The sequence below is a fragment of the Schistocerca serialis genome, chromosome 1, assembly GCF_023864345.2.
Source record: "Schistocerca serialis cubense isolate TAMUIC-IGC-003099 chromosome 1, iqSchSeri2.2, whole genome shotgun sequence".
Classification (NCBI taxonomy): domain Eukaryota; kingdom Metazoa; phylum Arthropoda; class Insecta; order Orthoptera; family Acrididae; genus Schistocerca; species Schistocerca serialis.
Window position 1 is genome coordinate 774565522 of NC_064638.1, and position 25546 is coordinate 774591067.

Sequence of the window (25546 nt, forward strand, 5' to 3'; positions counted from 1 at the left end):
TTGGAATCAATAAATCACTTGGAAAGCTTGGGCGAGTCTTAATAAGGTGACTTCTACCTCTTCCCGCTACATTTGGTCATCCTGATACATTCGGTGGCAGAAGCTGCCACTACAATATAAATACAACCTGGCATACAGGCATGTTGAGCTTTGTCCTTGATGAGCATTGTCCTTTGCGTACTGTCCCTGTATTAGACGATAGGTTATCGTATATTTCATTTTGCGATAGGAACAAGCATGCCACCCCACTCGCCATCACAAGGATACTTAGTTATGAATAAAGAATGTTGGAAGTGAAAACATGCTGATACTTAGCTATATTTTATTGCAACAATTAATACCGTTGTCCACGAAAAGCACATTTATGATGGACACAAATACTTTTAAATTATACAAGGGGGGGGGGGGGAATAAAAGTAGCCCAGATATTTTGAAACGATTTGTGGCAGCATTAACGGAGGAGGAAAAGACCTACAGTTACTTCCAACAGGGTGGAGCAGCTCCCCATACAGTCGGTTGAAAGTTGGGGCACGTTTAAACAATCTTCACGCCTGACAGAGTGGTTGACAAAGATCAATCCGATAGCGGCCCTTGCTGGCCACCCAGGCCACCTGATCTATCAGTGTGCATTTACTTTCTGTGTGGAGTCCTCAAGTCCAAGGTGTATCGCAACAACCCTCATTGTCTTCAAGAACTGCAGCAGAACATTTCTGATGAGATTACAGCAGTTCCAGCAGTCCAGCTCCGATCCGCCTTCAGCAGCTTCTTACCAGAACCCAAAAGTGCCAAGAGATGAAAGGTACTCACTTTCAGCATCTCCTATAGCCAAGGTAGTGCTGTATTTTCTTCCCTCTGCCTTGTACCCTGGTACTCTCTTCTCCGGGCCATTTCTATTTGCCCCATCCAGTATTTAGTTCTTAAAACACACTCTTTTCCAGCAACTGTTACATCTGCCAAACTTAAATGATCAGTGTTCCTGACGTTAGGGTGTTATCAGTCAGTGGCTTACAGGAATTATTCTGAATATCAAGGTGAGGGAGAGGAGTCATAACCTACAATGATCGTATATGCATAGTGTTGCAAAGTTAGCATCTGTAAGGATACGCTGGTCGACGTATTATATATGCACGGTATTATGATGCTGACTTAGTAGTTGTTCCTGCAACGTAATGAAGGGCTGCTTCTCCAGATCACAATGCCTTTGTACATACTGAGCACTTATGGACTCTCCCAGTCGGAAATGTTACCGAAAGTGCCCCTTAATGAGCATGTTGCTGTTACTGTGCTATGCAGGTGGAATACTTGTTTTATGAAGCTCTGCATGCTTCAGTATCCATACAAGCCTCTTCATCTCCGCATAACCACTGCAACCTATGTATTTCAGAACCTGTTTACTATATTTGAGCCTTCGTCTCCTTCTACAGTTTACACCCCTCCTCCCTCTCCCTACCCACACACAGTAGTAAGGGGACTGTAGGGTTTGAGACTCGCCGATTTTTGATCCTTATGCAAAAAAACACTACCTGTTACTTTCTGGGACACCCCTCACCCCAACCCTCCTCTTTTTCCTCTCTTATCCAGCATTTACATCTGACACTTATGGAAACTAACAGTTAATTTATACTCTCATTCAGTATTTATGTTTGCACATATCCTGTTGATGCTAGCTGGTGGTGAAGAAAGAGGTCTTACCAAACAAATATCTGGATTCGATGAAGAACTCAACAAAACCACTTTGCCAATCACAACCTCAGTTTCAAATAATCTTATAGGCAATGCATAAGGCTGTTAAGTGTGGGTATACAGTATTTGTTTGGGAGCAATTCAACATCCCTAATTTAGGGGAGTATCTAAGACTTCTTTTTAAGGACATGGACATACGCTTGCTTGAAGATATTTTCGAGAAATTCCAAACTGTATGCAAGAAAGCATACAAGCTGGATCTTGCCTCCTATTAACAGTGCCTAGGATTTTTTTGGGACGCATTGTTGAAAAGTACGTTTCCACATCGAACTTTGATCGATATCGCCAGGTTTTTTTTCTTTTTCTTTCAGTGTGAGATTCGTAGGTGTCTTTGTCCTTGTGTCCATAGGCACACCGAGCAAATAATCCGCGAATGGCTGATGAGTTCACTGCATCCAGTGATCTGAATTACATCATGTACACGCATACAAACAACTTATATGAGCAAACCATGCAACTGTCTTCACCAGTCGGTGGCTTTTAGTGGTTGCCAAGTAATAAAATCGTTATACTCGGTGAAGTCAGATATGTGGCAGCGGATTCTGGTGTTGTATTTGTCGTGAGGTGGACTTGATATATCCTGATAGTTTTCATGATCAATTATTGATTACCAGGAAATCAGAGTTAAAAGAGGGACAGACTGAGTAGGTAACAGCTATCTGGTGGAATATAAAATTTATATCTCCTATTTTTTCAGGAGTAGTGTCGAACAGAACAACGTGCTAACCAGCCTAAGATCATAAACCATAGCCTCGACAGTTTAAGGTAAGACAATTCTTCGTTATACTAACAGCGTCTGAGAAACAACTGGCCACAGGTGAAACAGTGAAACAAGTCCTTGGAGAGTACGTAAAGATTAAACGAATTTGGTACGATGTAGATACAGCAGAGGTGACTGAAAGGAAAAAAGAACTTATTTGACGTTACTAAATGTGAATGACAGTCGAAGTAGAGATGAATGTAGGACGCTAAGTAGAGAAGTAAGAAGATAAGTTGAAGGACTCTCACTCTGTTTATTGTCGTTATTTTGTGCTGTGCAGTTGCTGTCTTTCGAAGTTCAGCAGAGGTCAGTGCCTGCCACACTGGCGAACTCAGATCACAGTTAAATTTATCAGCAAATTCACACGTAATAACCTAAATAGTGGAACGTTTGAGACGCTCGGGATTCAGCAGTAATTAGTGCAACCTGCCTGCCACACATAACATGACTAATTCGACCAGCAAATTAGTTACCTTCAGAAATTATCACACCACGAATGTTACTAAAAAAGCGGAAAAATCTGTCTGCTTCGTGCAGAAGCAGGAGATTTTCAGTTCATCAATAAGAAAAATTAATAAAAATGTTTATATAAACTGGAAGTGAAGTAATTATATTCCCCTAATTAATCAGTAACGTTTCAGGTGGTGGCACCCGTTTAACTCTGGAACGCTGACACAGTGAGCACACTATTCAGAGAGATCAGACAACTTGATGATACTTGTTTTAAATGAAGGACTGGAAACCTCATCGAAGCAGTTGTAGGACAGCTCAGATGAAAATAATCATTAAAATGAACGTAAATTTATTGACTTAAGTTAATTTACTTCTCAAATGAAGTGTTGGCAAGTACCAGACCTTTCCTCAACCAATTAAAATCATGGAGCTGTGATGAATACTAATTCTTCAGGAAAATTAATTAAAAGCTGGCTTAAGAATTAGTAGTTGAAAGCAGAGGGCACCTGAGTGCTGTTTGGAAGGCTGTTAACTTCTTGACTAAACTACTTATGAAAACCTGGGCAGCTCACACATGCAGCAATAGTGACGAATCTGGGATCACGATAGCAAAATCACCTGCTGCAGAAATCACTCACAAGTTGAGAGCTCCGCAGACTTCAAGGAGTGCAAATGCTATCCACGACACTTACTCATAATAGCAACAGAAGCGCCAAGCTAGACTGGACACCATTTGTAACCTCTGCAGAAAACACACCGCTCTGCGGTGCCGGACAGGACCGCCCAGCAACCTCCCTACTCCTTGCCTCCTCTCCCACTCACTTTTCTCTGCTCACACACAAAGAGACACAATTCCTGGAATTTGCACCACGACAAGCATGAATTTCTCTTTCGACACCACTTCACAGGGAAGGCATGCCTAAATTTGTCAGTTCGCACCTGTTGTATTTCTGTAGACAACCAGAAGTTTGCAACAGGCGATGCTCTCTTTCCTTATTTTCTGCACATTTACCATCCGAAAAGTAGTTCGTTTTCCATACTGTATGCAAAATAGGGCCGGGGCTCCCCCTCTGCTACGCTTCCAGAAAATGCCTAAATGTGTTACTTAAGGTCTTCAGCAGACACTCAAAGAACAACCCAGCACGCAGCAGACAGTTGGCTAGGGATACCTTCGGCCACAGAATAGCTCTCTCGGCGGGCTGTCTCAAGCGGCTTAGTCCGCAGATGCGAAAAATTCTGGGAACATCTGAGACACCGCTATTCGATCACAGGAAGCCTCAAGCGTGTCGGTGGCCACGCGCCTCTCATCCCGCTAGCAGGAAATTTTAGCGAATACAGAGTTTCGGCCGCATCTGTCCTATCCTTATCCCAGAAAGGGAATAAGAAAATAATGTAATTATTAAACGTCGCATACGGACATGTGACAGATCAATATCGTCACAAAGTGTTAAAAAGGAAAAACAAGGCGTGGGAAGAAAGATTTGTATATGTAGAGTGGATGATTGGTGGGACTCGTAGTGAAGAGGCATGCAGAAGAAGCAAATCAATGTGAGTGTTAACTAGTGACAAGTTACATCTTAACAGTATTAGTCATTGTCAATGAACAACGTACTTGAAGGATTTATTCCAGGAAGATCGGCCTGAATTTTCACGTTGATGTGAGGTGAGGATGCAACAGGATGAGTTGTTGCGTTTAGATATAAAAGTTCTTCAGCATTCTGTGACGAGCTGTAAGATGAAGAGAAGGCACCAGGATATGGATCAATATCTCAAGAGCTGGTGAAGTTTGTTCCATCGAAAGAGTTGGATATACTAAGCGGGTGGTCTGTTAGAGTATTAAATGGAGAAGATGTTCCACCAGAATGGAAAATTTCCTACATAAGACTGGTACATAAAAAGGACCACATAATGACCCATATAATTACAGGGTATTGGCAGTAATCCCTTCCCTTAAAAGATTGTATTCGATGGTATTGAAACAGCTGGTGGAGAAAGAAACATGTCTCAAGCAGCTAGAAGACCCTGCAGGATTCCGAGCAGGAACGGCGGTAATGGTCAACATCTTCACAGGAAAGTAATATGTGAGAAATGCGCGAAGACTGGATTGGAGACACATATTGCAATGATGTACCGATTAACAAAGTCTGGGAAAAGTTGTAAGAGACAGAGGTAGATCAAAGACTATTGAAGGCTGTTACGAAGTAGTATGAATATAACACAGCGAGAGTAAGGACTGGAAATATTGGACAGAAGACTTCGAGGTGAATGAGGCTCTGTGGCAGCGATGTGGGCTGCCACCGACCTTCTTTAAGCTGTATCTAGAAGCAATCCTGCAGTGGAAAATGTCATGTTATGGAAGTGACAACAGAGGACAGCAAAATATACGGCCTATAATTGCCGATGATCAGATTTTATTAGCAGAAGATGAAGATGATCTGAACTATATGATAAGAAAGCTTAAAGAGGAATACAATAAGGCTAGCCTGACGATAAACGATAAGATGGGTGAATACTTGGCCTCTGTAACAGGTAAAGTAAGTAATTTGGTAGTAGATGGAGAAGTAATTTTAGATGTGGAAAAGGCAAAATATCTTGCGGTATTATTTAGTAAAAAAGGCACAAGAAACTGGGCCAAGTTATGCAATATGGAACCAAATCCATACTTTTGAGCTACATCATGTTTTGCAAAACATTAAAAATAAAATTCTATAAGTACAATATCGACAAAGTGAGAATGTTATTACAGTGTGCATTTTAGATATCAACGTTTAAAATAAAAAAAGATGTAAAATATGTATTTCCCTAGGTGGAAAGGGCCCAAATGGGAGTTGATTCCTTATTGCTCAACTCAATAAGTTAAAATGGGACTTGGATCTTTTGTGATGTATTTTAAGAAACTGGGTAGTGTGCATCAGGACCGTCGAAAACCTGGCAATAGTGATGTTTGCATGTAGAATATATTTAACGACAATTATTTGCAAAACAATATAAAGGTAATACAACGCAATGGCAAGAGAAATAATACATATTGCACAATGAATCCGATGTTATTCCAAGGTGAAGTCCAGCTTCCCATCAACCCCTTCATTATCATCCACAATACCACAATCTACCGAAAGATTACTGTAAAACGTGATAGCATCACTGGAATGTGATGCATAAAGGATGTGATGTCGTCCAACTTTGGCTGTGATATAGGCTTTCCATTAGACTACAAAGGTAACAGGAGCGATGAGAAGTTTACTGCAGACGTTGGGCGACCACCTCTTCTTTTCTTGACATCACCTTCAACAAAATTCATAAATACAGAAAAGGGTTTGCTCTTCAAGATCTAATCTGACGGAGTTGTAGCCAGCTTACTTTGTTCTGATGTATGTCTTGCTTCCTTAATAAGTTGTGCGGTTCCTTTAAAATCATATTATTGCATCCTATGGATCTGTAGAAGATTCTTTTTCTTCGCCCTCTGCATTAGGCGAATATAGTGTTCTGGCGTATAGAATCTATCCTGCATCGTCAGAGCGCGTTCTACATCGCCAAAGTCACTATCGATAGGCAAAGAAAGAATGGCCAGAGATAAAATATTTCAATGTAATTGTCTCCTAAGAACTATACTTTTCTAGAGATGCTTTTAACATTAAAACTATTTTTATATTACGGTTTGTCCCCCACGTGAATCCGACTACAAAACCAATTCCTTCACTCCATTACTTACATTGTTCAATATGTGGTGTCGAAGACATGACGCAACTTCTTCAGCCCCAGGGCCAGCAGTGCCTTCAACCGAGATATAGCAGTGCGCTTTATTATTTTACCAGTATGTATTCCACAGTGGTACATCTACAATTGTCTTTTGTAAAAGATGATATTTGTCGGTATCCGCGGTAATAGCAATCTTTTTTTCTAAATCATGAGTGATTTCAATACGATTTTCCTCCTGTGCTATAATCATATCTTCTTTCAGCATTTCCTGAACTTGTTCTGCTCTATATATGTGTTTGGCATGTTGGTCTTGGAGCATTGCCTTTGCTTATCGTTAAATCAAGTGTAATGTGTTTTGCATCTGACTTGTTTCTACTATAGTGACACACATTTTGGGAATTTACTAATATGGTGCACAATTTCTCGTTTTTGCTGATCTGTAATCTTATTATGACCTCGTCTACATCCCCTTTTATCTAATAATGCATTGTTATCTTTGGATCTGCTCTTCTCCATTGCTGTATTCACCCTCTTAATTGAAAAACATAATGTCTAACAGAAGAAATCCCTGCAAACTGTAATATCATTAATTGTGTAAATCCAACTGTAAGTACGTTTATTATTGCCTCTATTTCCTCTGTGATGGCAGACTTCATTTTGCCTAACCATTCTACCGGACACTGCGGTTTGTATTTTATAATCTCCACTTTTCGAAAAATTATTAAAGCACAGTTTCCTCTCCTGTATGCTTATTTTATCACTACATGTTCTTGAACAGTTACAGATATAATCTCTAAAGAGTTTTGGCTCCTCTGATTTCTTTGCAGCGTTAACATATTTTTTGTTACTATTTCTTAGGGTCATCCGCTGCTCTGTTGACAAACCTCCAAATTTTCTCTTCCTCCCCTCTGTGGGCTTCCCTTTACGTTTACTTGCAGCACTGCTTCTGTTGTCACCACCGTAGCTGTCTCCTGCGTCATGTTCTGTAACTGAATTTTCTATATAAATAGATCCATTAATATCCATGACACCTTGTCTTAACCAATATATGATATTTCTATCTTCTTCATGTAATACACAAAAAATAGGCCCTTGTTAGTATGCAGTACCATAAATATATCATCCAGTTCAATATCAATGACAGTCATAAAAATAAGTGAGTTATAAATTTATACTAACTTCATTTTCTCTTCATTCATTTTGGGTCTGTGAAAATTGTTCTGTAACATTCCCTTCCTGCAACAATAATAGGGAAGGCCTTGTAAGTAATATCATCTACAAAATACTATGTTTCAGATGTGCACAAAGTATGAAAAATATTATTTATTCCACTAACCTGCAAACTCACATCGTCATGTAAACAAAAAGAGAACAGGTATTTTCCTGTATATAACTTGTTCACTGTCATTGGTTTCTCCTAAGAGAGTGTTTTACTATTATATATGTGAATAACATAAACCAAAAACACAGTAGTTTGTTCAGTTTAGTCGCAACGAAAACACTTGCACATAGACGGCTCATGAAGACATGACTTGATTTCGTATTGCAAATCGCTGCACCTTTGATTCTAGTGCTGGCGGTTGGTTCTGAGCTATATATATGGCAGCGAATTACAGAAAGGAGTTCGTTCTATTTGGCATAACATGGTACACACGTTCAAGCACATTTTGGAATATAAATACAAAAATTCAGAGAATGATGGTTGGACCCTTACTGCATTTCTAGGTCCAATTATGAAATCACTAGTAGAATTAAGTGAAGGTGATCTGTAGCAAGGGCAATGAACTCTACTCTGTGGAACAAAAAGGTACGAGGCACAATGCTGGAGAGAACGTATAAGACTGTGGTTTTGTATGTGGCAGCAGCCTGAGATATTAGCATAAAAAAGACTTCTTGTTAGTGTAATTGATGACTTAAGGCGAAGCCCAAGTTGCTCTAGACGTAATCCAGCAAAGGATAAAAACGGATACTGATGTTTGTGAGGATATCCAATAAAAACAGCTGATGTACTTTGGTCATATGAATAAGATGAATGAAAGGCGAATGCCAAATAGGATATTAGAATATATACCATCCCAGTAGAAAAAAAGTGGTCGCCCACGACGCAGCAGGTAAAATTAAGTGGAGGAAAGTAAAGACAGAAGAATATGGCGACTTGCTGCAGAGAAGAGGCGCCAGTCGTAGATAATCCGCAAGAAACAAGGAAGTTTGCACGATCCGTTCGATTATGGAATACTGACCCAGAATATTTTATTAATTGTGACAATTTCGGCCGTGAAAGTTTACATTTTACGTTTTACACTATATCTGGAGCACCTAGTTCTGCGAAAAGGTTCCCTCCCCAACTTGATGATTACGCTGGGGGATGTGTCACTTTGGAAAAATTTTTTGTAAACTTACGAATAACATCGCTTCGGCCAAAGTAGTCAAGAACCTATAAAACTATGAATGCCGGACATTTGCCACGCAGGAAATTTTCCACACTTGCCCCTTCGCCAGGTAGCGGTCCCTCAGGTAAGGGACGCCCTTCCTCGTACTACCTCTGTCCGCTTTCAAACCGCCGTCTCCACATCTTACTCGATACAACCAGTACGTAAGGGACCTCCTTCTTCGACCTCTTGGCCAAATACAGAACTTCTTTTCCGAAATCGAAATATTTATAACTTTTGAGAAACGAAAGCAATACCGACGATTATGTCAGTATGTAATTAGTTCTGCCAAGTATAAATATAGATCCCTCTGTCTGTACGGTACCTTCCTTTCACGCTTACTGATTGCGATAGAAAGTCCATCGCCATGGGAGCAACAAGAAAGGAAAGAGAGAATGCGAATGTACGCTAATCATTTCCTTTTGATCACTGCATTTGTGCCTACTTTAATTGCTACAACTGCATGCCCAAAAGACAATAAGGAAAGAAGAAATGGGTATGTGAATGTTTGAAAAGAAGAACGACATACTCCATATTAATTTACTCTCTAAAATGCGATATCCCTTGCGGCGAAACATTAGTTAGTAAAGTGTAGCGGGACAAAGTTCAAAACATGACTGAAAATACGTTCACTAAATAGAGATAAGAACATCATATGATTGACATGTCATCTACAGTCGGCGTACAATTTTAAAACGTTAGAAATAAGGAAATGAAGTAATACAGAATGTTATGCTTGTATGCTTCTAACGTACGTTGTTTTTCTACATTGTTTAGCTCTGGTATTTACGGGGTCATAGAGAAAGCACCCTACGTTTTGGAGGGAAAAGCCGCAGTTGTAATGATCTGCACTACAACAGAAACAAGAAGCACAACTTAATGAAAAATAATGTAATGTGTGTTCCAGCTCACAAGCGACATTGAAGCAGATAGTTCCTGTGACTTAGTATGGGCAGAGGTTATATTCGACAACCGGAATAAATTAGCAATTGGCTCCTTTTCCCGCCCCCCCGTCTCAGATGAAACTGTTGCGGAACAGTTCAAAGAAAACTTGAGTCTCATCACAAATATGTAGCCTACTCATACAATTATAGTTGGCAACGACTTCAATCTACCTTCCGCATGTTGACAAAAATACATTTTCAGACCCTATTCTACATAGAAAACAACTTTCGTAATTGTTCTAAATGCTTTTTTAAAATTATTTTGAACAATTAGTTCACGAGGCCATTCAAATTGTAAATGGTCACGAAAACACATTTGACCTCTTAGCCACAAATAATCCTGAGCATCAAGACGGATACAGGGATTAGTGAACACACAGCCGTAGCGAGGCTCAATTCCGTAACAAAGAAAGTCACCTAAGCTAAACTGAAAATATATCTGTTTATAAAATAAACCAAAAATTCGGTTGACTTCTTTCTAAGAGACAGTCTCCAATCCTTCCAAACTATGTAAGTGAGGACCATATGTGGCTTAAGTTCAAAGAAATAGCATCAACAGCACTCGAGAGAGTCATACCAAATAAATTAATAAGAGACGGAACTGATCCCCCATGGTACACAAAACACGACAGTAAGCTGCCGCAGCAGCAACGAAAATGGCAAGTATAATTTAGACGAACGCAAAATCAAGATTGTCGAAGTTTTACTGACGCTCGAAATTTGGTGCGGATTTCAATGCGAGATGCTCCCACAATGAAACTCTCTCTAGAAATGTGGCGGAAAATCCAAAGAGATTCTGGTTCTATGTTAAGTAAACCAGCGGAAAGGCTCAGTAAGCGATGAGGAGGAGGAGGAGGAGAAGGAGGGGGAGACATGGGACCCAACCCTTCGGAGCAGGTAAAATCGTGGCAAATGTCCGGCGTGGCAAATGTCCGCACACCGAAACTACAGCGAAATTTACAAACAGTGAAATGGGAGAGGCATTATGGAGCAAAGGTTAAAATCACAAAGCGAAATTTTAAACTGGCCACAACTTCCAAAAAAGAATTTTTCACTCTGGAGATGGCCAAAGCTGTGATAGAGTTCACAAAACCTGTCTGTGTACCCTGTTTGTGTCAGTATGCATATATTGGAGCTATCCAGGTTCAGTATGTACCAGGTTCATTACCAGATTGTAAAAACTCATTTTGCAGATCCAAAGTTACTTCATACATATATGGACAGCTTAATCTATTGGGTGAAGGGTTATAATTCACAGGAGGTAACAAGGTACCAGTCCGACACAATCGACATGTGTGAATATGTGGTACAATGCTTGCAAACAAGTAGGATATAGACCTAACGAAAGACGAGAAGAATGGGTCGCTGACTGTGGCCTTAAATCCAAAATGTATGCATACCATGCAGTGACAGCTGCCACTCACAGGTGGGCGAAGGGTGTGGATTGCGCATTGTGTGGCCGGAATGGCTCTCACGGTAGATGATTATTTGGAAGGCTTATGACATGATGCAGATGCTTCTCCGCACAAGGTGTGCCAAGTTACCATTCAGTCACGGGATAGTGTGTTACATACTATATTGCAACTGAAAGTCAGCCTCTTGCACCATGACAACAAATGTATCATTTGTGTGAATGGAATCGAAACCGTGCTGTAATCACCGCTATTCATTGAGGTGATACAGAGAGAGTGAATGTATTTACTTGTAAATAAATCTGCGGCGTATGGGAATAGTGTTACTCATCTGTTGTAGTGTAAATTTGTGTCTGAGTGTGTCTGAGTTGATTCCACAGTATATGTGTGTGCTGTACGTGTGCCTGAGTAGATTGGACTCCAAGTGTGCGTATTATAATGTATCTACATCTGAATTGGTTGCATGCGGTGTGTGTGTGTGTGTGTGTGTGTGTGTGTGTGTGTGTGTGTGTGTGTGTGTTTTACATGATCTTTCCACCTGCTGCTAGCCACCCCAGCCATTATTAGTAATGTCAAGTGTTTATCAGGGATGTAAAACAAGAGAGTCTCACCAATATTGAAACAGTGGTGTCAAAGGAAATGCAAGATTGTAGCTGCTGTTATATAGGGAATGAAATGTGTCTGTACAACTCTATACAAAAATGAATGAAAGCGTTAAAGTTTGATAGCGCCACTGTAAATCTGCTGTAGCATTCCAAGAAATAAACTTTTCCAAAAATAGTGTTAGATTGTTGTTTCGTGTACACACACACAACAAAACAAGTTTTGCATCACCCCAGTTCCCAGAACTGCTGAAGACAGACGTTGACTGTAGATACTGTATCACAGGCACAGCCCCTTGACTGTTCAGAGATGTTACTAAAGACGCCAAAAGATGTAAACAACCACCCATGAGGAGCACCAATTACAAGGAGAGCGTACAACAGTCATTCCACCAGGAAGGAGGTAAACAGCTCGTGTTGTCTGTAGTTCAACGATGCCTAGCCGGTCAATACCGCGGTTCGATCGCGTCCGAATTGTTACTTCGTGCCAGGAAGGGCTCTTAACAAGGGAAGTGTCCAGACATCTCGGAGTGAACCAAAGCGATGCTGTTCGGACATGGAGGAGATACAGATAGACAGAAACTGTCAATGACGTGCATCGCTCAGGCCGCCCAAGGGCCACTACTGCAGTGGATGGCCGCTATCTACAAATTATGGCTCGGAAGAACCCTGACAGCAATGCCACCATGTTGAATAATGGTTTTCGTGCAGCCACAGGAATACGTGTTACGACTCAAACTGTGCGCAAGAGGCTGCATGATGCGCAACTTAACTCCCGACGTCCACCGCGAGGTCAATCTTAGCAACTACCACACCATGCAGCGCGGTACAGATGGGGCCAACAACATACCGAAGGGACGGCTCAGGACTGGCATCACGCTCTCTTCACCAATGAGTGTCGCACATGCCTAAAACCAGACAATCGTTGGAGACGTGTTTGGAGGCAACCCGGTCAGGCTGAATGCCTTAGACACGCTGTCCAGCAAGTGTAGCAAGGTTCCCTGCTGTTTTGAGGTGCGATTATGTGTTGCCGACGTACGCCGCTGGTGGTCATGGAAGGCGCCGAACCGGCTATACGACACGTCAATGCCATCCTCCGACCGATAGTGCAACCACATCGGCAGCATATTGGTGAAGCATTCGTCTTCATGGACGACATTTCACGCCCCATCGAGCACATCTTGATGATTTTCTTCAGGATAATGACATCGCTCGACTAGAGTGGCCAGCATGTTCTCCAGACATGAGCCCTATAACATGCCTAGCATAGATTCTAAAGGGCTGTTGTGGACGACGCAACCCACCAACCACTCTGAGGGATCTACGCCGAATCTCAGTTGAGGAGTGGGACAATCTCGACCAACAGTGCATTGATTAACTTGTGGATAGTATTCCACGACGAATATAGGCATGCATCAATGGAAGACGATGTGCTAATAGGTATCAGAGGTACCGCTGTGTACAGCAATGTGGATCCTCCATCTCACAAGGTCTCACAGTATAGTGGTACAAAATGCAATGTGTTGTTTTCATGAACAATAAAAGGACGGAAATGATGTTTATGTTGATCTCTATTCCAATTTTCTGTACAGGTTCCGGAAGTCTCGGAGCCGAGGTGGTGCAAAATTTTTTTTGATGTGTGTTTGGTTTCTAGTCATTATTGTGGCTCTCAGCACTATGGGACTTAACTTCTGAGGTCATCAGTACCCTATGACTTAGAACTACTTAAACATAACTAACCTAAGGACACCAGATACATCCATGCCCGAGACAGGATTTGAACCTGCGACCGTAGCGGTCGCGTGGTTCCAGACTGTAGCGCCAAGAACCGCTCGGCCACTCCGGTCGGCAGTCATTATTGTCATTAATGTAAAAAATAATCTGTTATCATAAGTGTGTGTATTAGTTTCCCGTCATTATTACTGAAGCATCTCTGAAAATACTGCATGAAAATTGTTACCAAGGAAAAAATATTAATAATAAACAAAAACATTTTGTTACCTATTGCATATATTAGTGACAGTCAAATGAGCAAACACAATGGGACAAGGAATAGATCCACTGAGAAGTAATTACGACATAAATTACGACATTTATCCCACTGGGAGATGGGATGATCAATCCCTGTTTCACAGAACTCATTCGGGTGCTGAGGGATCCACAATAGCACCACTCTGGCACTTCCGCATCTGAATGAAACCAACGACCATGGATGTCTTTCTCCAGGTCATAAAAGATGTGAAAATCATACAGTGAAAGATCTTGGCTGTACGGAGGATATTACAATGTTTCTCAACCAAACCACCGAAGTGTAGCCTTCATCGCATTAGCAGTATGGGGCAGACGTTGTCTTCTAACATGACGATTCTGTCCAGAAATATTCCTCGATGTTGTGACTTTACGTCACATCGCAGTTTCTGGAAAGTGTCTTCACAGTGCTGCTCATTTATTGTGGTTCCACGGTCGAAGAACTCTATGAGCAGAGCATCCTTGCAGTCGAAGAAGAAGGTCATCTTGACCTTACTGGCACTCGTGTGAACAGGTTTGGATTTCTTTGGCAGGGATTATATGGGATGTTTCCACTGTTGGCTTTGCGATTTGCCCTAGGGCTCCAAATGGTGGAATCACGCTTTGATCTCTGTGAAAATACGGGGCAGAGTCGCATGCCCTTCCTCGTGGTTCTACAGTAGATGACTCAAGTTTGGTGATATTCTGTCCCTCTTTTGTCGCTCTATCAGGTGCATGCAAGTTTTGTGGTAATGCAAGTGGTCTTCACTGATGGTATGCAAAAAGCCATTGCTAATGCCGATCTAAACACAAATTTCATCCTCTGTGGCTAAGCATTCTCCCCGTATAAGTCCATCAGCCCACCCCATCACGTGAGGTGTAATGGCTCATTGTGCCTGTACTGAGTGGGTATCATCTTGCAGTAATGTTTAGCCTTCCCAGAATTTCCTCTGTCGCCTGTGAATGCACATGAGGGACATGCAGTGTTCACTGTACACAGGTGACAACGAATTTCGCATACACCAGCACCGTCAGCCGCCAGAAAATAAATCACACCTCTCTGCCCTTCTTTGCTCGACCTCATGTCAGTAGCTGGACAAACACGCCAGTCAAGTCTACCAACAACCATAGAAATAACCCAACTGCATGCATCTTTGATGTCACTCTATGCTGTTCTTCTAACACAGTGGTGACAGTATTGAAATATAACAACAGGCAAACTTATCATGGTGACTGTGTTTTATGGTAGGTGTTTGGGTTCCATATGACTGCCCCTTATAACATGAATAATGAAGAAAATTTGTTATTACCCTGTATCCCCCGTTTTTTTGCTAAAGAAATTTAATTCTCAAATTTAATCATATATTCCGAGCTGATACCAGCCCATATGAAAGGAGCAACAGACATGAGTACAGAGAAGAAAAAGAGCAATTTGTAGCTGAGAAGCGTGACTCAGTTCATGAAATAATTAGACGAGAGTTTGCTTACAGTGCCACATGTATTCTTGCATTGTTCTACAGTAGCAGGTGACACATGATCGGTGCAAGTTCCATACAGATATAGAAGACATGGGTACAATTACATCCTCAGTAATGGATGAGCACTACGGACAGTGTACTTGGGAAAAAATGCATACTTACTATTCATAAATTTCGTCTTATCGTATATAAATCCTTACCTATACGTGGAGAAGTTGTAGTAGAGTAGCTTGTTGGTGGACAAACTGGATCTTCCTTACTCAGTACAGGAGGGGAAGTAAGAGGAGGATTGGTGAGAAAATTGAAACCAGCCAGTCGAGATAACCTTGTAACCCGAAAACTGGTAAACTAAATGAATTTATTCTGCAATTATAAACTATATTGTGCTTTTCATTAGTTATTATGTTGTTCTACCAAGAAGTGATCAAAGAATCAGTGGACTCTGTTCAATGATTTTTCCATTACTCATGGACTATGTTCATGAGGAGCTTGCTCAAACTTGTCAGTAGACGAGTGTGAGAAAGTTTCACGTTGAAACCGACCAGTCCTGAAGGATGTGGTTGTTTAGACCCTGTTTTTTTAATATCATGTATTTGTCACCACAATTAAAGATAATTTTACGTTACTTGCAGCGAACATAACACTATGTTCTTCTTATTCACCATACATCTACTTGAGCTGCCAGAGAGATGGACAACTGTATGACTCCTGGATCTGAATTGCAGAATGTTTGTGAATATTGTGCATCCACAAAGCCTTCTCACAGTCTTTGACATAACGACCGTATATGTGTGGTCAAAAATTTTAACCAGTGTCAGCATGTCATCATAAGCCATCACAGGCTCGTCCTAGCGTATTCCATTGGAAATTACACATTAACTATAATGCAGTTGTTTGAGTCATGGCACACACCACATTTCTGAAAGATGGAGAATGATGTGATAACGCATATGGCATTTGTGAAAGTAAGAAACGCAATATCATTAAATACTAACTGTTGACATTGATTGTAGAAGCCTAGAATGTCTATAATGGTCTTCACACTTGGATGTGTTGGTCTGAAATGTTTTATATGTTATGAGGCACCTGTTAATTTAACAACTTGCTGCATTTATTCGAGTGAGAGGTGAATACTTAATCACAAGTTCATGTAGTACTGATGTGTACACAGCAGATTCTATGGGTAAATCTTCTGACTAAAATTCTATACACATATCCCTCTGCTTTAAGAAATCTGTCATGATAATGGGTGATAATTGCTTAAATTTCGTGGGCTGAGTATTCATCACTCTCACAGAGAAATTTTGTATACATGTAAAACAATGGACCATAGACATTATTAGCCTACTCCAGTCCAGCTGTAAATTATCAAGCAGGTGAAACTCTTAGTTAAGGCAAACTTTAGAATTGGTTGGTTTACAACTGTCGAATATATTCATATTCTTTTTCAGACTCCCCTTCATGTTGGTTTGTAGTGTCAGTATGATGAATCGAGGCATCTCTAACTAAATAACTGTTGTGATGGCCTACGTGTGCCTGGATGTAGTCGGTAGAAATGGATATTCAGCAGTTCCCTTGTATGGAAAGTTTAAGGCAGCTGAATGCCAGTATTCAGTAACTTTACAAATTTCAAATGCTCGTTATCTGTCACATAAATATGAGGCATATTCCATACTAATTTCTCCAGCCTAATTTTATTCTCTTCAGGTTCAGTGCCCCCTGAATGTATGAGGTATGAGCACATCATATCAAAATTACTTCTTCCTTCACACGCATAATGACATGTCTTCAAAGTATTCCACAAGGATCTTGACAGGTATAAACACGCAAAAGCAATTGTGTTCAGTTATCAGTCCATCCACAGACGTCCTGCACTTTGTTAACTGTTCAAGTCAGTAGCTGATATGGAAACATGTTTTGAGATTTGATGCAATTCTAAGTTTTCTTGATCGATGAATCTCAGTGCCACTTCTTGACACATAAAGGCGAACGCATTACGTGTAAGCAGCAACGTCGATCTTGGGTTAACATCATTCTTCATAAATTTTCGTCTTGTGTACAGGAAATTGTTGCTCGGTTTATTAATCTATTCTGGCACTGAATGAGAATCCTAATCTCATTGTTACTATTAAATTACATTGAAGTAAAAGGCTTCTGGGACAAATATTTCGGGTGGATGATTCGTTCATCGTACTGAACTAGACCTCCTATATCAAGCCATGTCATTGCGAGTTTAAAGTCTATTGACTTAAAAAAAATTGTAGGTCTCCCGTGTTATCACATTGTGATGCTGCTGCCAAGTAGCATACCTATGGCTGTGTGCATCAGTTTTATACCTTACACAAACGCTGCTGTTGCTGTTTCAAGTGTTGACATATCAAGATTTCTTCACGTCAGAGGTTGACTACATGCCTGTCCCGATCCACAATATTTAACTGGAGATAGCCTAATTTCTGGACAACTGCTGTAAGGTACATAGTGTTGGCAGGTACTTCAATGTTTTTTTTTTAATATCCCGGGCCAACTGTAGGGAGGAATCTGTAGAATGCATCAATCCTTCACTGAGATACAAATTAGTTGCTGTTACACTCCACATGATTCATGCTGACTGATGGTTTATACATAGGTTATACTGACTCCTAAATTCTCCTCCAAATTTTAACTTCTTGGAAAGCGAGCATACCGAAGAGAACTGCAGAACTGGAAGGTTTGAGATTGATTATATTATGGTAAAACAGAGATTTCTGTACCAGATGATGAACTATGAGACATTTCCAGGGACAGATGTGTACTGTGACTATAATTTATTGGTTTTGATCTGTAGATTAAAACTGAAAAATTTGTAAAACATAGAACGTTAAAAAGATGGGACCCAGATGAGTTGAAAGACCAAGAGATTTTTTAGAGATCCAAAGGAAGCATTAGGCAACAGTTGGCTGAAATTAGGGAAGATACTTCAGTAGAAGACAAACGCGTAGTTCTGAGAGTTGTTGAAGGTAGGTGAAAGGACAAGGCCTAGTAGAAATCTTTGGATATAAGACGAGGTATTCAATTTAACTGATGAAAGGATAAAATATTAAAAAAGAAGCAAATGAAGCAGGTGAAAGGGAATATAGAGATTTAAGAGGAGACTGAAAGAAAGTGCCAAAGTGGCTACACAAGGGTGGATAGATGACGAATGGAAGCCTGTAGAAGCACATATAATTAGCTGAAAGATTTGTACTGCCTACAAGTAAATTGAAAAAGACTCTGTAGGAAAGAGAAGTATCTGTATGAATATCAAGATCTCAGATGGAAAAACCAGTCCTAAAAAGAAAGTAGATTATATAGAGGGGCTATAGAAGGGAAATGAACTTGGAGACAATATTATAGAAACGGAGGAGAAAAGAGATGAAGATAAGATGGGAGACACATTACTGTGAGAAGAATTTGATGGAGCACTGAAAGACCTAAGCCGAAACAAGCCCTTTAGTGAACATCATTCCCTCAGCACTGCTGACGTACTTGATAGTGCCAGTTGGCTCTGAGCACTATGGGACTTAACATCGGTGGTCATCAGTCCCCTAGAACTTAGAACTACTTAAACCTAACTAACCTACAGACATCACACACATCCATGCCCGAGGCAGGATTCGAACCTGCGACCGTAGCAGTCCCGCGGTTCCGGACTGAGCGCCTAGAACCGCTAGACCACCGCGGCCGGCTGATAGTGCCAGTCATGACAAAACTATTTCACCTAGTGTGAAAGATAGATTAACAAGGGCAAACACCCTTAGACTTCCAGAAGTATGCAGTAATTTCAATTCCAAAGAAAGCAGGTGCTGACATGTGTGAATATTGCCGGACAGTATGTTTGCCAAATATTGACAGGAATTATTAACAGGAGGTAGAAAAAACTGGTAGAAGCAAATCTCGGGGAAGATCAATTTGGATTCCAGTAAATGTAGGAAAACGTAAGGCAATACTGACCCTAAGAGTAATCTTAGAAAATTGATTAAGGAAAGACAAGCCTACATTTATAGCGTTTGTAGATTTGGAGGAAGCTTTGACATTGTCGACTGGAATACAGCCGTGGCAAAATACAAGGAGTGAAGGGTTATTTACAAATTGTACAGAAACCAGACAGAAGTTATAAGAGTCAAAGAGAACAAAAAGGAAGCAATGGATGAGAAGAGAGCAAGACTGTAACTATCCCCGATGCTATTCAGTCAGTCCTTATACTGAGGGAGCAGTGAAGGAAAGCAAGAAGAAATTTCGAAAAGGAATTAGAGTTGAGAGAGAAGAAGTAAGAATTCTGCGATACGCTGATGTCAGTGTTATTCTGGTGGAGACAGGAGAGGACTTGAGAGTGCAGGAGAACGGAATGGACAACGTCCTGTAGGAGCTTGTAGGTTAAACATCAAAACAACGATACTGGAAACTAGTCGAATTAAATCAGATGTTGCTGAGGGAATTAGACAACGAAACGAGACTCCAAAGGTAGTAGAAGAGTTTTGCCATTTGGGCAGTAAAGTAACATATAATGGCTGAAGCAGAGCCAGTATAAAATGTAGAATGACAATGACAAAAAAATAGTGCCTAAAGAAGAGGAATTTGTTAACATCTAATATAGAATTAAGTGTCTGGATGTCTCTTATGAGGGTATTTATCTGGAACAGAGCTGTACCGGGGCGATCCTACGCAGTTGCCAGACTACCAAGGGTAGCCAAACCCCCTCCTCCCCCTACGTCAACCCCGCCCCTTCAACAACACTAAATCAATGATCGGTAATTTTCTCTCCGGTTCTAGAGTATTTCAAACTCCGTAATTTTATAATTAGGTTTAATGAAAACGGAGCATTATTGAAAATTTATTGGCGTCAGCTGCCATTCACAACGATCTCGCGTTTCAGTGGTGCTTGAAGAAATTACCCGGCTGCTTCCTGTAAGTCGTTTGAACATTAGATAGAGAAGTAACCTAAGTTTCATACCAAAATTACTGGCTGGCTAGTGAACTACAGACACCCTCTGCCTTTTCTTCTTGCCTCTAACTCCAGTCATCAGTCGGCAGAAATGGAAGAATCGGAAGCCTTCCGAAAAATAGCAGACACGCTTCGGCACCTATACGACGACCTTTCAAAATAAAAAATACCGTAGCGAAGCAGCAGCAAGAACTCCACTGTTGAACCTGAGCGGGATTTGCAGGCGCCATCTGTGTGTACCAGCAGCGCTATTGCCGTTTAAATCGCGTTAGCAACAGACATCTGTTGCTTAGTGGTCATTTCTTGATGCTACTACTTCGATGAAGTGACATTGTGGAGGTGATAGTACGGTAAAAGCGTGCGGTTGCAGTAAGCAAAAGGTGATAAAAAGATAGACAGGTAGTTTGACGTATCTCTATATTGGAATTTTTCACTCAGTTTCGAGCTCTGACTTCGCCTGCACCCTTGGCGGGACTCAGTCTCGCCCACTACACTACATCAATATTCCACAAGTCACGTGACGATTTGGGACTGGGGGTACTTAGGGTACCACTAACTGATCACCCCTTCCCTCTTCCACTCGCGAATGTCGCGTGGGAAGAACGATTGCCGGTAAGCCTCTGTACCAGCTCTAATATCTCGAATTTTCTCGTTGTGATCACTTCGTGGACATATGTGAAAGAAAGTCATTTGTTGTCCCGCTGTCCCCAGAAAGTACTCTCTCGAAATTTCAGTAGTAAACGTGTCTGTGATGCGCAACGTCTCTCTTTTAGTGCCTATCACTGGAATTTGTTGAGCAACTTGGTAACGCTCTCGTATGGACTAAACGATCCCATGACGAAACGCGCCACTCTTCGTTCGATGTTCTCTGCCTCTTCTAGCAGTCGTAACTGGTAAGGTTCCCAGACTGATAGACGATACTCAAGAATCGCTCGAACAAGCACCTTGTAAGCTACTTCTTTAGTGGATGAACTGCATTTCCTTAAGATGCTTCATAAGAATCTTCGTCTGGGATTTGCTTTTACTGCTATGTGTTTTATGTGGTCATCTAACTTAAGGTGGCTTCGGATAGATACTCATAGATATTTTACAGTAGTTATTCTTCCAACAAATGCTCAGCAATAGTGTATCTGTAGAGCGAAGGATTTCATTTGCTAAGTGTATGCAATATGCTGCGTTTATTGACGTTCAGAGCAACTGCCAGAGCCTGCACCACCTGTCAATCCTGAGTATGTCCTTCTGCAAATCGTTACTGTCTTCTGGCGTTGCTACCTTCTTATAGACAACAGCATCATCTACTAACAGCCTTAAAGAGCTCCCGACACTATCTACTAGATCATTTATTACAAACAACAACTGTATTAGAATGAAATTTTTACGCTGCAGCTGAGTGTGCACTGATTTGAAACTTCCTGGCAGATTAAAACTGTGTGCCGGACCGAGACTCGAACGCGGGACATTTGACTTTCGCGGGCAAGTGCTCGAGCTCTTTCGCAGTCTGGTAGAGCACTTTCCTGTGAATGGCAAAGGTCCCGAGTTCGGGCCTCGGTCCGGCACACAGTTTCAACCTGGCAGGAAGTTTCAACAACTGTACTACCACACTTCCTTGGAGTATCCCAGAAATTACCCTTCCATATGTCGCTTTTGTAGCGTGTTGAATGCCGTCGTAAATCTGGTCCGACACTTGATAATTTATTTATTTATTTATTTATTGTTCCGTGGGACCAAATTAAGGAGAAGTCTCCATGGTCATGGAACGAGTCAATACGTAAAATTATAACACGATCTTAGAAACAGACAAAATGAAATATAAAAAAAAAACATATTCAGGTTTCAAGTCGTAAGTTTAAATAAGGAAAATCAACAATGTAACACTGGAATTTGCTTAATTTTTTAGCTCTTCCAGGAGCTTCTCGACAGAATAGAATGAGTGAGCCACGAGGAAACTCTTCAGTTTAGACTTAAAAGAGTTTGGGCTACTGCTAAGATTTTTGAGTTCTTGTGGTAGCTTATTGAAAATGGATACAGCAGAATACTGCACTCCTTTCTGCACAAGAGTCAAGGAAGTGCATTCCACATGCAGATTTGATTTCTGCCTAGTATTAACTGAGTGAAATCTGCTAACTCTTGGGAATTAAAGAAAATATATACTGTGAGGGCAATGTCAGAATTCCCAGACTATTGAATAGGGGTCGACAAGAGGTTCTCGAACTTACACCATATATAGCTCGAACAGCCTGTTTTTGAGCCAAAAATACCCTTTCTGAATCAGAAGAATTACCCAAAAAAATAATACCATACGACATAAGCGTATGAAAATTTGCGAAATAGACTACTTTTCGTGTTGAAGTGTCACTTATTTCAGATACTGTTCTAATGGTAAATAAAGCAGCATTTAGTTTCTGAACAAGATCCTGTACATGGTCTTTCCACAACAGCTTACTATCTATCCGAACGCCTAGGAACTTGAAATGTTCCGTCTCGCTAATAATATGCCCATTCTGTCTGATCAAAATATCGGTTCTTGTTGAATTGTGGGTCAGAAACTGTAAAAACTGAGTCTTACTGTGATTTAGCATCAAATTATTTTCCACAAGCCACGTAATTATTTCATGAACTGTTTCAATATTACACACAAGATCCTTCACTACCAAGCTGGTGTCATCAGCAAACAGAAATATTTTTGAATCACCTGTAATACTAGAATTCATATCATTTATATAAATAAGAAACAGCAGTGGCCCCAGCACCGACCCTTGGGGAACGCCCCACTTAACAGTGCCCCATTGGGACTGAACATCCCTACCACTCTCAATATTGCGGAGAATTACCTTCTGCTTTCTGTTCTTAAAGTAAGAGGCGAACCAATTGTAAGCTACTCCCCTTACTCCATAATGGTCCAACTTCTGCAGTAATATTTTGTGGTCAACACAGTCAAAAGCCTTCGTTAAATCAAATAAAACACCTAGAGTTCGCAGCCTTTTATTTAATCCGTCCAAAACCTCACAGAGAAAAGTTAATATAGCATTTTCAATTGTTAAATCATTTCTAAAACCAAACTGAACATTTGACAGCAAATTATGTGAATATAAATGCTCCAGTAACCTTGTATATATAACCTTCTCGATAACTTTAGCAAACAGCGATGGCATAGAAATAGGTCTAAAATTGTCAACATTATCAATGTCTCCCTTTTTATAACGTGGCTTCACTACCGAGTACTTTAATCGGTCAGCAGACCGACCACTCCTAAAGGAAAAGTTACAGATATGGCTGAGAACTGGGCTAACATACATAGACCAATACTTCGGTATTCTGCTAGATACCCCGTCATATCCATGAGAGTTCTTGGTCTTTAGTGATTTAATTATTAACTCAATCTCCCTCTTGTCAGTATCATGGAGCAGCATTTCAGGTAACAGTCTCGGAACACTTTTTTCTGAGAGCGCTATATGATTCCCTGTTGGGACTAGGTTTCTATTTAGTTCACCTGCTATATTCAGAAAGTGATTATTAAATACTGTACTTATATGCGACTTATCAGTAACACGGACATTCCCGCTACGCACTGATTCTATATCCTCAACCTGTCTCTGCAGACCAGCCACTTCCTTTACGACTGATCATATGGTTTTAATTTTATCCTGAGACTTAGCTATTCTATCTGCATACCACATACTTTTTGCCTTCCTAATAACATTTTTAAGCACCTTACAATACTGTTTGTGATGGGCTGCTGCATTTAGATTTTGATTGTTTCTAACGTTTTGATATAATTGCCACTTTGTTCTACAAGATATTCTTATCCCTCTAGTCAGCCACCCAGGCTGCCAGTTTGTGCTAGTACCCTGTTTTGAACGTTCTAACGGAAAGCAACTTTCAAAGAGCACGAGAAAAGTCTTGAGAAAAGCATTATATTTATCGTCTACTGTATCAGCGCTATAAACATCTTGCCGCTCTTGTTCCTTGATAAGGTTTACAAAGGTCTCTACAGCAACTGGATCAGCTTTCCTAAACAGCTGATGACTATATTTAACACGTATTGCAGCACAAAAATCTTTTAGAGTTAAAATTTGTGCATCATGATCTGAAAGGCCATTCACCGTTTTGCTAACAGAATGCCCTTCTAGTAATGAGGAATGAACAAAAATGTTGTCTATGGTTGTTCTACTGTTTCCTTGCACTCTCGTTGGAAAGAATACGGTTTGCATAAGATTATGTGAATTAAGGGGTCTACCAGCATCCTCTTCCTTGTACAATCACTTATACAATTAATACTGAAGTCACCACATATAACTAACTTTTTGTATTTCCTATAAAGTGAACCAAGAACCTCCTCTAGCTTTAGCAAAAATGTTGTGAAATCGGAGTCTGGGGATCTATAAATAACAACAGTTAGAAGTTTAGCTCCATTAAATTTAACCACACCTGCACAACATTCAAACACCTTTTCAGTGCAGTACTTTGAAACATCAATTGACTCAAATGGGATGCCGTTATTCACATACATGGCTACTCCCCTACACCGCAAAGAGCTCCTCGAAATGCTGCCAGCCAACCTGTATCCTGGTAAAGGAAGCCCTTGAATTATCTCCTTATTTAAGAAGTGTTCAGATATACCAATAATTTCAGAGTCAACATCTATAAGCAGTTGACTAACCTTATCTCTAATACCTTGTATATTTTGATGAAATATACTAATTCCCTCATTACTCGGAGACCTAAGCTTTGTCAAAAGTGGTTCCTTTGTTAGAGAGTCTTCCCTTAAGCAGGAATACCTATCAGCTGACTTCAATCTAAAAAAGGTGCAGCTCTAACACCCACTACTGCAGGAATTTTCCAATGAGTGATCCCACCAACCCCACCTATGCTGTCACCTATAAGCTTTGCCAACCTCCCCTTCCCATACCTGTTGAGGTGCAGGCCATGTCTAGTGAAACCCGTCCTGCTGATAGACTCCACCGACACCACTGAAAACCGAGCGGGGTGGCGCAGTGGTTAGACACTGGACTCGCATTCGGGAGGACGATGGTTCAATCCCGCGTCCGGCCATCCTGAT